Source organism: Aegilops tauschii, chromosome 4 (assembly GCF_002575655.3).
Source record: "Aegilops tauschii subsp. strangulata cultivar AL8/78 chromosome 4, Aet v6.0, whole genome shotgun sequence".
In the NCBI taxonomy this organism is placed as follows: Eukaryota; Viridiplantae; Streptophyta; class Magnoliopsida; order Poales; family Poaceae; genus Aegilops; species Aegilops tauschii.
The window spans coordinates 85,037,451-85,052,785 of record NC_053038.3 but is presented as its reverse complement, the minus strand read 5'-3'; the positions used below and the strand labels follow the sequence as shown (position 1 = coordinate 85,052,785).

General features: G+C 46.7%; 1 long non-coding RNA gene across 1 annotated transcript; it reads left to right on the top strand.

The window, feature by feature from the left end:
* Positions 1–10,615: 10,615 nt before the first annotated feature.
* On the top strand, positions 10,616–14,977 carry LOC141021209 (uncharacterized). The gene is made up of 2 exons (XR_012181436.1): positions 10,616–10,891; positions 13,342–14,977. It is a non-coding gene; the product is annotated as an uncharacterized lncRNA (long non-coding RNA).
* The last annotated feature ends 358 nt before the right edge of the window (positions 14,978–15,335 follow it).

Here is a 15,335-nt window from a genome sequence, read left to right as displayed (position 1 = left end):
ACGGCTAAGAGATCAAGAGATCAATTGTTGTGTCTAGAGGTGCCCCTGCCCCCGTATATAAAGGAGCAAGGGGGGAGAGGTGGCCGGCCAGGGAGGGCGCGCCAAGGGGGGAGTCCTACTCCCACCGGGAGTAGGACTCCTCCTTTCCTAGTAGGAGTAGGAGAAGGGGGAAGGAGGAGGTGGAGGTGGAGAGAAGGAAGGAGAGGGGGGGCGCCGCCCCCTTCCCCTGTCCAATTCGGACTGGGGCATGGGGGGCCGCACGCCACCTACTGGCTGCCCTCTCTCTTCTCCACTAAGGCCCAATATGCCCATTACTTCCCCCCCCCCCGGGGGGGGGGGTTCCGGTAACCCCCAGTACTCCGGTAAAATCCCGATTTCACCCGGAACACTTCCGATATCCAAATATAGGCTTCAAATATATCAATCTTTATGTCTCGACCATTTCGAGACCCCTCGTCATGTCCGTGATCATATCCGGGACTCCGAACTACCTTCGGTACATCAAAACACAAAAACTCATAATACAATCATCACCGAAACTTTAAGCGTGCGGACCCTACGGGTTCGAGAACTATGTGGACATGACCGAGACATGTCTCCGGCCAATAACCAATAGCGGAACCTGGATGCTCATATTGGCTCCCACATATTCTACGAAGATCTTTATCAGTCAAACCGCATAACAACATACGTTGCTCCCTTTGTCATCGGTATGTTGCTTGCCCGAGATTCGATCGTCGGTATCTCAATACCTAGTTCAATCTCGTTACCGGCAAGTCTCTTTACTCGTTCCGTAATACATCATCCCACAACTAACTCATTAGTTACAATGCTTGCAAGGCTTATAGTGATGTGCATTACCGAGTGGGCCCAGAGATATACCTCTCCGACAATCGGAGTGACAAATCCTAATCTCGAAATACGCCAACCCAACAAGTACCTTCGGAGACACCTGTAGAGCACCTTTATAATCACCCAGTTACGTTGTGACATTTGGTAGCACACAAAGTGTTCCTCCGGTAAACGGGAGTTGCATAATCTCATAGTCATAGGAACATGTATAAGTCATTGATACGTCTCCAACGTATCTATAATTTTTGATTGTTCCATGCTATATTATATTCTGTTTTGGACATTAATGGGCTTTATTATACACTTTTATATTATTTTTGGGACTAACCTATTAACCGGAGGCCCAGCCCAGAATTGCTGTTTTTGCCTATTTCAGAGTTTCACAGAAAAAGAATATCAAACGGAGTCCAAACGGAATGAAACCTTCGGGAACGTGATTTTCGGAACGAACGTGATCCAGAGGACTTGGAACCTACGTCAAGAAAGCTACCAGGAAGGCACGAGGTAGGGGGGCGCACCTACCCCCCTGGGCGCGCCCTCCACCCTCGTGGGGCCCACGTTGCTCCACCGACGTACTTCTTCCTCCTATATATACCTACGTACCCCCAAACTACCAGATACGGAGCCAAAAACCTAATTCCACCGCTGCAACCTTCTGTACCCGTGAGATCCCATCTTGGGGCCTTTTCCGGAGCTCCACCGGAGGGGGCATCGATCACGGAGGGCTTCTACATCAACACCATAGCCTCTCCGATGATGTGTGAGTAGTTTACCTCAGACCTTCGGGTCCATAGTTATTAGCTAGATAGCTTCTTCTCTCTCTTTGGATCTCAATACAAAGTTCTCCACGATTCTTGTGGAGATCTATTCGATGTAATCTTCTTTTGCGGTGTGTTTGTTGAGACCGATGAATTGTGGGTTTATGATCAAGTTTATCTATGAACAATATTTGAATCTTCTCTGAATTCTTTTATGTATGATTGGTTATCTTTGCAAGTCTCTTCGAATTATCAGTTTGGTTTGGCCTACTAGATTGATCTTTCTTGCAATGGGAGAAGTGCTTAGCTTTGGATTCAATCTTGCGGTGTCCTTTCCCAGTGAAAGTAGGGGCAGCAAGGCACGTATTGTATTGTTGCCATCGAGGATAACAAGATGGGGTTTATATCATATTGCATGAGTTTATCCCTCTACATCATGTCATCTTACTTAAAGTGTTACTATGTTCTTTTGAACTTAATACTCTAGATGCATGCTGGATAGCGGTCGATGTGTGGAGTAATAGTAGTAGATGCAGGCAGGAGTCGGTCTACTTGTCGCGGACGTGATGCCTATATACATGATCATACCTTCATATTCTCATAACTATGCTCAATTCTGTCAATTGCTCAACAGTAATTTGTTTACCCACCGTAATACTTATGCTCTCGAGAGAAGCCACTAGTGAAACCTATGGCTCCCGGGTCTATTTTCCATCATATTAATCTCCCGTCAACAAGTTATATCTGGTGCCGTTTATTTTGCTTTCTTTACTTTGCATCTTTATCATAAAAATACCAAAAATATTATCTTATCATATCTATCAGATCTCACTTTCGTAAGTGACTGTGAAGGGATTGACAACCCCTTTATTGCGTTGGTTGCGAGGATTTTATTTGTTTGTGTAGGTGTGAGGGACTCGTGCGTGGCCTCCTACTGGATTGATACCTTGGTTCTAAAAAACTGAGGGAAATACTTACGCTACTTTACTGCATCACCCTTTCCTCTTCAAGGGAAAACCAACGCAGTGCTCAAGAGGTAGCGAGAAGGATTTCTGGCGCCGTTGCCGGGGAGTCTACACAAAAGTCAACATACCAAGTACCCATCACAAACTCTTATCTCCCGCATTACATTATTTGCCATTTGCCTCTCATTTTCCTCTCCCCCACTTCACCCTTGCCGTTTTATTCGCCCTCTCTTTTCCTGTAACACCCCCAGTGTCATGCTACAGTAATCCCCTGATAATGGCGCCATCTCATCATGTTACTGTTGCTAATCTTCACTTGATCCAAATCACAATTCAAATTCAAATCCAATCTAAAGTCAAAAATTCATATTTGCCAAACCTGAAAACTAAAATGTTCAAAGTGTGGCAAATAATCTCTAGGTATTTGTCATGTTGGAACCAACCTCTTTTAGATTCCGAAAGTGCTCCTGGAAATTATTTAGTGGGCCAGCAGCATTTAAAATTGGACTTTTCACTTTCTAAAAATGGTTAGACAACTCCTCTGACACCAAACTTTTTGTGCCTTCTAGAATTGTTGTCTTTGATTTATGTGCAAAGTTTCACAGCTAACAAATATTCTTTGCTAGCTCATTTAAATAGAACCAGTAGCAAAAGGAAAAAGGAGAAATAGAATAAGAGAAAATGGTGCACTATGCACTTGGGCTCGAGTGATACAGTACCTAGGCCTAGCCCATCTCTCCCTTATCCTCGTCCTCACGTACAGTAGGAAGAGAACCTATGCGTGGAGCACATCCACGCCGCCCTGGCTGTTTTTGCCCCCGTGTCGACCATCCGATGCATCCCCGACGAGGATAAGATCGCTCCCGGCCCTGTAGACAAACCCTAGCCCTCACTTATCCTCTCGCTTGTCCTCTCCCTCTCTGTTTCCTCGCTCCCGAGATGTCGTCGATGCGCCGTCGCTATCCTCGCGACCACTGGCCTCCCCGGCGAGCGGGATGTTGTTCAGGAGGAGCGCCGCCCTCTCCTTCGTCCGCCCCGGGGGCCAGCCCAAGCTAGGACGCCGCGTAGCCTCGCCATCGCCTCTTCTTCCCGCCACGGTCGCCGCACGTCCCCGCCATCGATCTCCATCACCGGGCCTCCCCGGCCATCTCGAGCTCGCCTACGACCTCCCCGTGAGCTGCTCCTCCATTCCCCCTACTACCCCTTTGCTTCGTCGCCGTATCGCCGTCCCAGTGCTTCGGCCGCCATGGCCGGCGCTCGCGCCCGCGCCCGCTCACCCCGCCCCACTGCCACGCCCCGTACGCGCTGCTCCTACATCGCCCGCGCCTACCTACGTGAGGCCGCGGTCCCTGCTGCTCGGCTGCTACTTTGCCGCTACTCTGCTGATGCTTTATTGCTGCATTGTCGTTGCTCTACTGCTTGCTGCTGCTCCTGCGGCTGCACATGCCGCTGCTCCCTGCCTGATGTTGTTGCTGCTGCTAGAACTGATGCCGCTGCTTGTCTTGTAGCTGCTACTACCTCCCATGGCGCGCTGCTGTTGCGGGCGCCCGCTTTCTGCTGCTAGTGCAGCCGCTGCCGCCTGGTACTGCTGCTGCTTGCCATGGCCGGGCCTTGGCCTTGTGTGTTTTTGCGTATGTGTGCACAACCACGGATGGTTTGTGCCATCGGCCGACCCCTAGTTTAATTAGGCTAGGATTAACTAGGACTAGTTTAGATAGGAAATTAATTTAGTGGTAAGTTAGTCTAGTAGTAGATGACATGTAGGCCCCATTAAATAAGTTAGGTTTATTTAATTGTTTAGGTAAATAGTCCATGACATGTGGGCCATAGCTCTCCTTTTGACTAGTCATTTTGACTTGGTCAACTCGCATTAAAAGTAATTTAAAAAATCTAGAATATTGATAAAACTTTAGAAATTCATAGAAAATAATTCGTAACTCGGATGAAAAAGGTTTATACATAAAAGTTGCTCAGAACGACGAGACGAATCCGAATACGCAGTCCGTTCGTCTGTCACACACCCCTAGCATAACGAACCTGCACTTTTCCCCTCTGTTTCATCTGTCCGAAAATGCCGGACTTTCGGAAAACTTTCCCGGATGTTTCCCCCTTCGCCGGTATCCGTAGTATTACATTAGAGCACCCCTAGCACTGCTTATTGCCTGTCATGCATTTGTTTGCTCTGTATTTACTGTTTCTTCCCCCTCTTCTCTTCGGTAGACCCCGAGACCGATGCCGCCCCTGTGATCGACTACGTCGACGACGACCCCTCCTTGCCAGAGCAACCAGGCAAGCCCCCCCTTGATCACCAGATATCGCCTATTCTTCTCTATACTCTTGCATTAGAGTAGTGTAGCATGTTACTGCTTTCCGTTAATCCTATTCTGCTGCATAGCCTGTCTTTGCCACTACTGTTGTTACCTTTACCTGCGATCCTACATGCTTAGTATAGGATGCTAGTTTTCCATCAGTGGCCCTACATTCTTGTCCGTCTGCTGTGCTATACTATCGGGCCGTGATCACTTGGGAGGTGATCACGGGTATATACTTATATACTTTATACATGATACATGTGGTGACTAAAGTCAGGTCGGCTCGTTGAGTACCCGCAAGTGATTCTGATGAGGGGGCTGAAAGGACAGGTGGCTCCATCCCGGTAGAGGTGGGCCTGGGTTCCTGACGGCCCCCGACCGTTGCTTTGTGGCGGAGCGACAGGGCAGGTTGAGACCACCTAGGAGAGAGGTGGGCCTGGCCCTGGTCGGCGTTCGCGGATAATTAACACACTTAACGAGATCTTGGTATTTGATCTGAGTCTGGCCATTTGGTCTATACGCACTAACCAACTACGCGGGAACAGTTATGGGCACTCGACGTCGTGGTATCAGCCGAAGCTCTTCTTGACGTCAGCGACGGAGCGGCGCTCGCCGGATTGGACTGGAACGCCTGCTAGGCTAGGTCTGCTTCCGGCCGCGTACGCAACGTGCAGGTGTGCAATGGGCGATGGGCCCAGACCCCTGCGCGCATAGGATTTAGACAGGCGTGTTGACCTCTCTGTTGAGCCTAGGTGGGGCTGCGACGTGTTGATCTTCCGCGGCCGGGCATGACTCAGAAAAGTGTGTCCGGCCAAATGGGATCGAGCGTGTTGGGTTATGTGGTGCACCCCTGCAGGGAAGTTTATCTATTCGAATAGCCGTGTCCCTCGGTAAAAGGACGACCCGGAGTTGTACCTTGACCTTATGACAACTAGAACTGGATACTTAATAAAACACACCCTTCCAAGTGCCAGATACAACCCGGTGATCGCTCTCTAACAGGGCGACGAGGAGGGGATCGCCGGGTAGGATTATTCTATGCGATGCTACTTGGAGGACTTCAATCTACTCTCTTCTACATGCTGCAAGATGAAGGCTGCCAGAAGCGTAGTCTTCGACAGGATTAGCTATCCCCCTCTTATTCTGGCATTCTGCAGTTCAATCCACCGATATGGCCCTTTACACATATACCCATGCGTATGTAGTGTAGCTCCTTGCTTGCGAGTACTTTGGATGAGTACTCACGGTTGCTTTTCTCCCTCTTTTCCCCCTTTTCATTCTACCTGGTTGACGCAACCAGATGCTGGAGCCCAGGAGACAGACGCCACCGTCGATGGCGACTCCTACTACACCGGAGGTGCCTACTACTACGTGCAGCCCGCTGACGACGACCAGGAGTAGTTTAGGAGGATCCCAGGCAGGAGGCCTGCGCCTCTTTCGAGATGTATCCCAGTTTGTGCTAGCCTTCTTAAGGCAAACTTGTTTAACTTATGTCTGTACTCAGATATTGTTGCTTCCGCTGACTCGTCTATGATCGAGCACTTGTATTCGAGCCCTCGAGGCCCCTGGCTTGTATTATGATGCTTGCATGACTTATTTATGTTTTAGAGTTGTGTTGTGATATCTTCCCGTGAGTCCCTGATCTTGATCGTACACGTTTGCGTGCATGATTAGTGTACGATTGAATTGGGGGTGTCACAAGTTGGTATCAGAGCCGACTGCCTGTAGGTAGCCCCCTTTCTAACTCCTTGGCCGAAGTTGAGTCTAGTCACTGAAAAACTTTTATTAACATTGGCTGTGTGTCTTACGGGCCCACGTCGCCATTGGGTGGTATTATGATCTTTTACTTCTCGTCTATACTCTGGGATTCTGATCTCTCTTCTATTCGGGTTAAACATTTTACTAACTCTGACATTAGGTTCTCGTACCCACTTCCTCCCGGAGAGCCCCGACATTATCGATGATCGCTTGCTTCGCCAGAAGATTCTGCGGATACTCCTTGATGTTTCTTGAGACCCTGTGCCAACTGCCTTGCAATTCCTGACCATCGATAATCCCCCCCGAATAACATCCTTGCCGCTTGTACCTTCATCCCTAGTTGCTCTTGTTATTACAAGATACCACTAGTACTCTCCGTTGTTCCGAGAATCCTTTATGCCCTGTGCTTTGCAGCTTCTTTTCGAAATGCGGATAATTCACTTAACCGGGGTTCGTTCATCCCCAGTTGTTCATTTGCTTTCCAAATACCTGAAAAGGCTTTCTGATCTTTCAAAATCCTCTGCAGCTTATTGCTCTTGATTCTCCTTGCCTACTTGCATTAGGATTAATTCCATATGTCTAGCAATATTCTTTGAAATTCTTTGTGATTGTCATTCTGTTCCTATGGATTCAGCATGTGTGCAAATACTCGCACTCATCAATCAATCCTTGGAAATTTTCTTTCCGGCTCAGACATTCTTCCAGATATGAGCTGGTTCTTGCCCAATCCAGATTTGATCGGGTACACCTCTAAGTCTATTCAACTTACTCATCTTTTGATCAGAGCCTCTGCTTCTGATCCTTCGTCTTGAAATCATAATTCCTTTGTACCCAAGCATCAAATCATTCAGACGTTTCTATAAGCCAATACCTTTGCATCCCCTTCTTCATCTGATTGATTACCGATACACACATCAACTCTATCGTGAACCGCCAGATCCATTGCTGGGTTGTTATCCGACAGTGACCTTCACATCCAAAGTCTTGTGAGTTTTTCCCTGATACATAATACCTTCGGTAAATTGAATCATCTGCTTTGACTTCGATACTCTGCTATTGAACTCGTATCTTTTCCTTGGTTGATGGTGGTATTGATTCGTAAAAATGCCCCGATGGGTTGAACTTATGCCTTCCATAATCCGTGTGAACCCAAGAGTTCTCATGAGTCTTACTCTTCTGGTACTTCGCCAGATAAACCCTCTGCACTACAATTTCTTCGAAAACGAGGAGTGAATGAAAGGTTATGCATTGAAGAAGTGGGAGTCGACCTTGAACCCTTGTGTTCATGCCCATGGACCCGATGTAGAACTTATCATGGAAGCTTCTTGTGATAATAATAATCCCCTTGTTATAAGTTCATTTGGTAACTATGTTTGTTCCTTTGCAACCGTGGTTTTGACCATGATTGTTCCCCTTTGATTCCATTTCTCGGACAAGTTAAAGCACTTGTCTTCTGCAGATCAATGCATCTTTGCAACCTCTATCTTGACCTTCCTTCGAGTATTACCCTCCGGTATCTCGAGAATAACAAAGAACTGTGTTGCTCCCTATGAGTCTTCATCTAGTATTGCTCCTCAGCGATTTCAGATTGCCCCGGGTTCCGAGTTATTAGTCACTCGAGAACACCGATAAGTGAATCGATTCCGCACTCCGATTCAATAACTCTAAGCTATTTCCGTTGCTTACGAGTTTAGTAATCCTTCAAGTCATTCATAGCCTGATCGGCTATATCATTATCGAGCTAATTTTAACTGTGCTACCCGGTCCTTCTTTTTGGAGCACAACTTTCGACGACTAGCTAAGCTTACGTCGATCTTCCTCATCTTATCATTTCACCTCAAACAACAAGCTTGTTTTCGAGCTTGTGTCGCATTTGACCTTTTGCTTCATCATTCCTTTTGCTTGATGTGGTCGCTGTTCGATGGCCTCTTCATAGTACCTCGACAAAATCTGTCGTGATCCCCATCAATATACTGACCTGTTTCAGGACATCAATCGAATTCATGATGAGAAATACCATCCTCTCCCCTCTATGATTGTGTTATCATCGACAATGTCCTTGACTTCCTGCCAATACAGACTTGGTCATGTTTTGGTTATATCTTACATTCCTTGACATTCTTGGAATTGTTCCTTTGTACTTCTTGTGACCTTCAGATTCAATCTTGCTTGAAACACCATGTCAATGCTATCCCGAAGCATGATTGTGGTACTCCGAACTTCATTAAGAACATTGGAGGCGCAATACTAACTGTTTCTTGATCACTTATTCAAACACTGTTGTTTGGGTAATGTCATGAAATTCCTCTCCCCTTACCTAAATGGTTTTCTACTTCTATCCTGTCATGGATATCCTGCTCTGTTTGTCCTTGGGGAGGATATACCCCTGAAATATGTGTTTAAACAGATTTTTCCTTTCCATTGTTCTGTTTAATTTGATAATCATATTATCCTTTCCATTGTTTGGTTTAACCTATCTTGATGTCTATATGATCTAAACAGTAACATTCACCTGCTTATGTAAACACCTCGGTGTACAATTCTGTCAGCAAGACCCTATTACTACCGTTGACAACATTCTGGTAACCACCGATGGACGAGAACCTTGCCTATTGGTCCGCCTCGTTTAACGAGCAGGAAAATGGTTCTCTTCGTCCCTCGCCCTTGGTACCAACGTTGTTGCCAATATAACTGACAGTCTATGCTCTGACATGCCTTGCTATCGGCCCCCTTTCTACTTTTAACCCACATGGTGGGCCCATAACCTACAATTCCACAGGATAGAAACCTGACTCTCCTGTACAACCTTGATTCCGAAATATTCCTTGCACTCGGCTTCGTAGGTACTTCACGAGCTAACTTCCTTACCATGATTCATTCCGGTATCAGCGACAACATTATTTCTTCATTGCTCTGAACCCCTTCCTCACCTGTTATAGGCATCAGCTTGATGCCTACCTGGTTGAAACTTGTTGAACCTCCTTATAGCACTCTCGATTTGTTTCCTGGTGCTTCTAAACTCTCCTTCATTGAGCTAATTATCGGATGCCAATCCTTTCAGACATCCGCCCTTATAATTTTCCCCTTATACCCTATTCGTAAGTACGATGGAGTTTCTGAAGAAAGGATGAGGACTTCATGATGATGCCCTGATGCAACGAATTGGAGACTTCAACGTTATGGATCAACCTCTTCGATGACAGCAACACGAAAAAGAACATTCGTTAGAATTTCATAACCAACTCTTCTCTCCTTACTCCACCTCTTAAATCTCGGGACGAGATTTCTTGTAGTGGAGGAGATTTGTAACACCCCCAGTGTCATGCTACAGTAATCCCCTGATAATGGCGCCATGTCATCATGTTACTGTTGCTAATCTTCACTTGATCCAAATCACAATTCAAATTCAAATTCAAATCCAATCTAAAGTCAAAAATTCATATTTACCAAACCTGAAAACTAAAATGTTCAAAGTGTGGCAAATAATCTCTAGGTATTTGTCATGTTGGAACCAACCTCTTTTAGATTCTGAAAGTGCTCCTGGAAATTATTTAGTGGGCCAGCAGCATTTAAAATTGGCTTTTTCAATTTCTAAAAATGGTTAGACAACTCCTCTGACCCCAAACTTTTTGTGCCTTCTAGAATTGTTGTGTTTGATTTATGTGCAAAGTTTCACAGCTAAAAAATATTCTTTGCTAGCGCATTTAAATAGAACCAGTAGCAAAAGGCAAAAGGAGAAATAGAATAAGAGAAAATGGTGCACTATGCACTTGGGCTCGAGTGATACAGTACCTAGGCCTAGCCCATCTCTCCCTTATCCTCGTCCTCACGTACAGTAGGAAGAGAACCTGTGCGTGGAGCACATCCACGCCGCCCTGGCTGTTTTTGCCCCCGTGTCGACCATCCGATGCATCCCCGACGAGGATAAGATCGCTCCCGGCCCTGTAGACAAACCCCTAGCCCTCACTTATCCTCTCGCTTGTCCTCTCCCTCTCTGTTTCCTCGCTCCCGAGATGTCGTCGATGCGCCGTCGCTATGCTCGCGACCACTGGCCTCCCCGGCGAGCGGGATGTTGTCCAGGAGGAGCGCCGCCCTCTCCTTCGTCCGCCCCGGGGGCCAGCCCAAGCTAGGACGCCGCGTAGCCTCGCCATCGCCTCTTCTTCCCGCCACGGTCGCCGCACGTCCCCGCCATCGATCTCCACCACCGGGCCTCCCCGGCCATCTCGAGCTCGCCTACGACCTCCCCGTGAGCTGCTCCTCCATTCCCCCTACTACCCCTTTGCTTCGTCGCCGTATCGCCGTCCCAGTGCTTCGGCCGCCGTTGCCGGCGCTCGCGCCCGCGCCCGCTCACCCCGCCCCACTGCCACGCCCCGTACGCGCCGCTCCTGCATCGCCCGCGCCTGCCTACGTGAGGCCGCGGTCCCTGCTGCTCGGCTGCTACTTTGCCGCTACTCTGCTGATGCTTTGTTGCTGCATTGCCGTTGCTCTACTGCTTGCTGCTGCTCCTGCGGCTGCACATGCCGCTGGTCCCTGCCTGATGTTGTTGCCGCTGCTAGAACTGATGCCGCTGCTTGTCTTGCAGCTGCTACTGCCTCCCGTGGCGCGCTGCTTAGTTGCTGCTGTTGCGGGCGCCCGCTTTCTGCTGCTAGTGCAGCCGCTGCCGCCTGGTACTGCTGCTGCTTGCCATGGCCGGGCCTTGGCCTTGTTTGTTTTTGCGTATGTGTGCACAGCCACGGCTGGTTTGTGCCATCGGCCGACCCCTGGTTTAATTAGGCTAGGATTACCTAGGACTAGTTTAGATAGGAAATTAATTTAGTGGTAAGTTAGTCTAGTAGTAGATGACATGTAGGCCCCATTAAATAAGTTAGGTTTATTTAATTGTTTAGGTAAATAGTCCATGACATGTGGGCCATAGCTCTCCTTTTGACTAGTCATTTTGACTTGGTCAACTCGCATTAAAAGTAATTTAAAAAATCTAGAATATTGATAAAACTTTAGAAATTCATAGAAAATAATCCGTAACTCGGATGAAAAAGGTTTATACATAAAAGTTGCTCAGAACGACGAGACGAATCCGAATACGCAGTCTGTTCGTCTGTCACACACCCCTAGCATAACGAACCTGCACTTTTCCCCTCTGTTTCATCTGTCCGAAAATGCTGGACTTTCGGAAAACTTTCCCGGATGTTTCCCCCTTCGCCGGTATCCGTAGTATTACATTAGAGCATCCCTAGCGCTGCTTATTGCCTGTCATGCATCTGTTTTGCTTTGCATTTACTGTTTCTTCCCCCTATTCTCTTCGGTAGACCCCGAGACCGATGCCGCCCCTGTGATCGACTACGTCGACGATGACCCCTCCTTGCCAGAGCAACCAGGCAAGCCCCCCCTTGATCATCAGATATCGCCTATTCTTCTCTATACTCTTGCATTAGAGTAGTGTAGCATGTTACTGCTTTCCGTTAATCCTATTCTGCTGCATAGCCTGTCTTTGCCACTACTGTTGTTACCTTTACCTGCGATCCTACATGCTTAGTATAGGATGCTAGTTTTCCATCAGTGGCCCTACATTCTGGTCCGTCTGCTGTGCTATACTATCGGGCCGTGATCACCTGGGAGGTGATCACAGGTATATACTTATATACTTTATACATGATACATGTGGTGACTAAAGTCGGGTCGGCTCGTTGAGTACCCGCAAGTGATTCTGATGAGGGGGCTGAAAGGACAGGTGGCTCCATCCCGGTAGAGGTGGGCCTGGGTTCCTGACAGCCCCCGACTGTTGCTTTGTGGCGGAGCAACAGGGCAGGTTGAGACCACCTAGGAGAGAGGTGGGCCTGGCCCTGGTCGGCGTTCGCGGATAATTAACACGCTTAACGAGATCTTGGTATTTGATCTGAGTCTGGCCATTTGGTCTATACGCACTAACCAACTACGCAGGAACAGTTATGGGCACTCGACGTCGTGGTATCAGCCGAAGCTCTTCTTGACGTCAGCGACGGAGCGACGCGCGCCGGATTGGACCGGAACGCCTGCTAGGCTAGGTCTGCTTCCGGCCGTGTACGCAACATGCAGGTGTGCAATGGGCGATGGGCCCAGACCCCTGCGCGTAGGATTTAGACCGGCGTGCTCACCTCTCTGTTGAGCCTAGGTGGGGCTGCGACGTGTTGATCTTCCGCGGCCGGGCATGACTCAGAAAAGTGTGTCCGGCCAAATGGGATCGAGCGTGTTGGGTTATGTGGTGCACCCCTGCAGGGAAGTTTATCTATTCGAATAGCCGTGTCCCTCGGTAAAAGGACGACCCGGAGTTGTACCTTGACCTTATGACAACTAGAACTGGATACTTAATAAAACACACCCTTCCAAGTGCCAGATACAACCCGGTGATCGCTCTCTAACAGGGCGACGAGGAGGGGATCGCCGGGTAGGATTACGCTATGCGATGCTACTTGGAGGACTTCAATCTACTCTCTTCTACATGCTGCAAGATGAAGGCTGCTATAAGCGTAGTCTTCGACAAGATTAGCTATCCCCCTCTTATTCTGGCATTCTGCAGTTCAATCCACCGATATGGCCCTTTACACATATACCCATGCGTATGTAGTGTAGCTCCTTTCTTGCGAGTACTTTGGATGAGTACTCACGGTTGCTTTTCTCCCTCTTTCCCCCCTTTTCATTCTACCTGGTTGACGCAACCAGATGCTGGAGCCCAGGAGACAGACGCCACCGTCGACGACGACTCCTACTACACCAGAGGTGCCTACTACTACGTGCAGCCCGCTGATGATGACCAGGAGTAGTTTAGGAGGATCCCAGGCAGGAGGCCTGCGCCTCTTTTGATCTGTATCCCAGTTTGTGCTAGCCTTCTTAAGGCAAACTTGTTTAACTTATGTCTGTACTCAGATATTGTTGCTTCCGCTGACTCGTCTATGATCGAGCACTTGTATTCGAGCCCTCGAGGCCCCTGGCTTGTATTATGATGCTTGTATGACTTATTTATGTTTTAGAGTTGTGTTGTGATATCTTCCCGTGAGTCCCTGATCTTGATCGTACACGTTTGCGTTCATGATTAGTGTACGATTGAATCGGGGGCGTCACATTTCTGTTCGCCTCTTTTTTGGCGTGTTTCTTGTTTGCTCGTGTGTTGGATTGCTTGCTTGTCATTATGGCTAGTCCCCTATCTTCTCCGTTGTCTCCCGAGAATGAAGTTCTTAATTTTAAGCGAAGGGAAGGAGAAAATCTAAAAGACGCTTGGTATAGAATTTGCAATGCTCAAAATAGATCTACCAGGAAGCAATCTACTTCCGTTCTTCTCCGCAATTTTTATGTAGGCACTACTCCTAGGTACAGATATATCCTTGATACCATTACCGAAGGAAATTTCTTGGGTAGCCATACTTTTGATTCTTATAATGCTATGATAGATTTGTTTGGCTCACCCCCTCTTTTGGTTAATGGAACTATGTTAACTTTGGAGCATGTAATGCAAAGACTTGAAATTATTGAAAATAAAGTTGCTACTATAGAGTTAATTGAAAATTTGGATAAAAAGATCCACAACCAAATTACCCAATATGGATCTAAAGTAGGAGTCACTTTGAAAAATATTAAGGAGAAGGAACCCATAGTTAATGAAAGAATAAATCAGGATTCCACTAGAATCGATAAACTTGAGGGTATCATTACCAACTTGGGAACCGCTTTTTCTTCCGTAAAGAATACTCCAAGTCCTCCAACTAAAATTGCCAAGCTTATGTATGTTCCTAAAAATAAGGGTGAATCCTCTAGTAAGGAAACTGCGGACCTCAAATCTATAAGTATTCATCCCAATCTTTTTGCTACCATTAAGGAACCATTTGTTACAAATGAATTTTTCAATTTTGTGCCTAGAAGTTTGATAATTAATAAAAAGAAAGAAAATCCTAAGGGTGATAGATGTCTCATTAAAGAATTGCCTACCAAAGATGGCAATACCTAGATCTATCCTTGCTTTTATGCCTAGCTAGGGGCGTTAAACGATAGCGCTTGTTGGGAGGCAACCCAATTTTATTTTTAGTTTTTTGCTTTTTGCTTCTGTTTAGGAATAAATATTTGATCTAGTCCCTGGTTAGATGTGTTTTTATGTTTTAATTAGTGTTTGTGCCAAGTTTAATCTATAGGATCTTCTTGGATGATAGTTATTTGATCTTGCTGAAAATTCCAGAAACTTTCTGTTCACAAAAATAATTGTTAAAATTCACCAGAACGTGATAAAATATTGATTCCAATTGCTGCTGATCAATAAACAAATTTTCTAGGTCGTCCTATTTTTTTCTGAATTTTTGGAGTTCCAGAAGTTTGCGTTAGTTACAGATTACTACAGACTGTTCTGTTTTTGACAGATTCTGTTTTTCGTGTGTTGTTTGCTTATTTTGATGAATCTATGGCTAGTAAAATAGTTTATAAACCATAGAGAAGTTGTAATACAGTATATTTAACACCAATATAAATAAATAATGAGTTCATTACAGTAACTTGAAGTGGTGTTTTGTTTTCTTTCGCTAACGGAGCTCACGAGATTTTCTGTTAAGTTTTGTGTTGTGAAGTTTTCAAGTTTTGGGTGAAAGATTTGATGGATTATGGAACAAGGAGTGGCAAGAGCCTAAGCTTGGGGATGCCCATGGCACCCCAAGATAATCTAAGGACACCTAAAA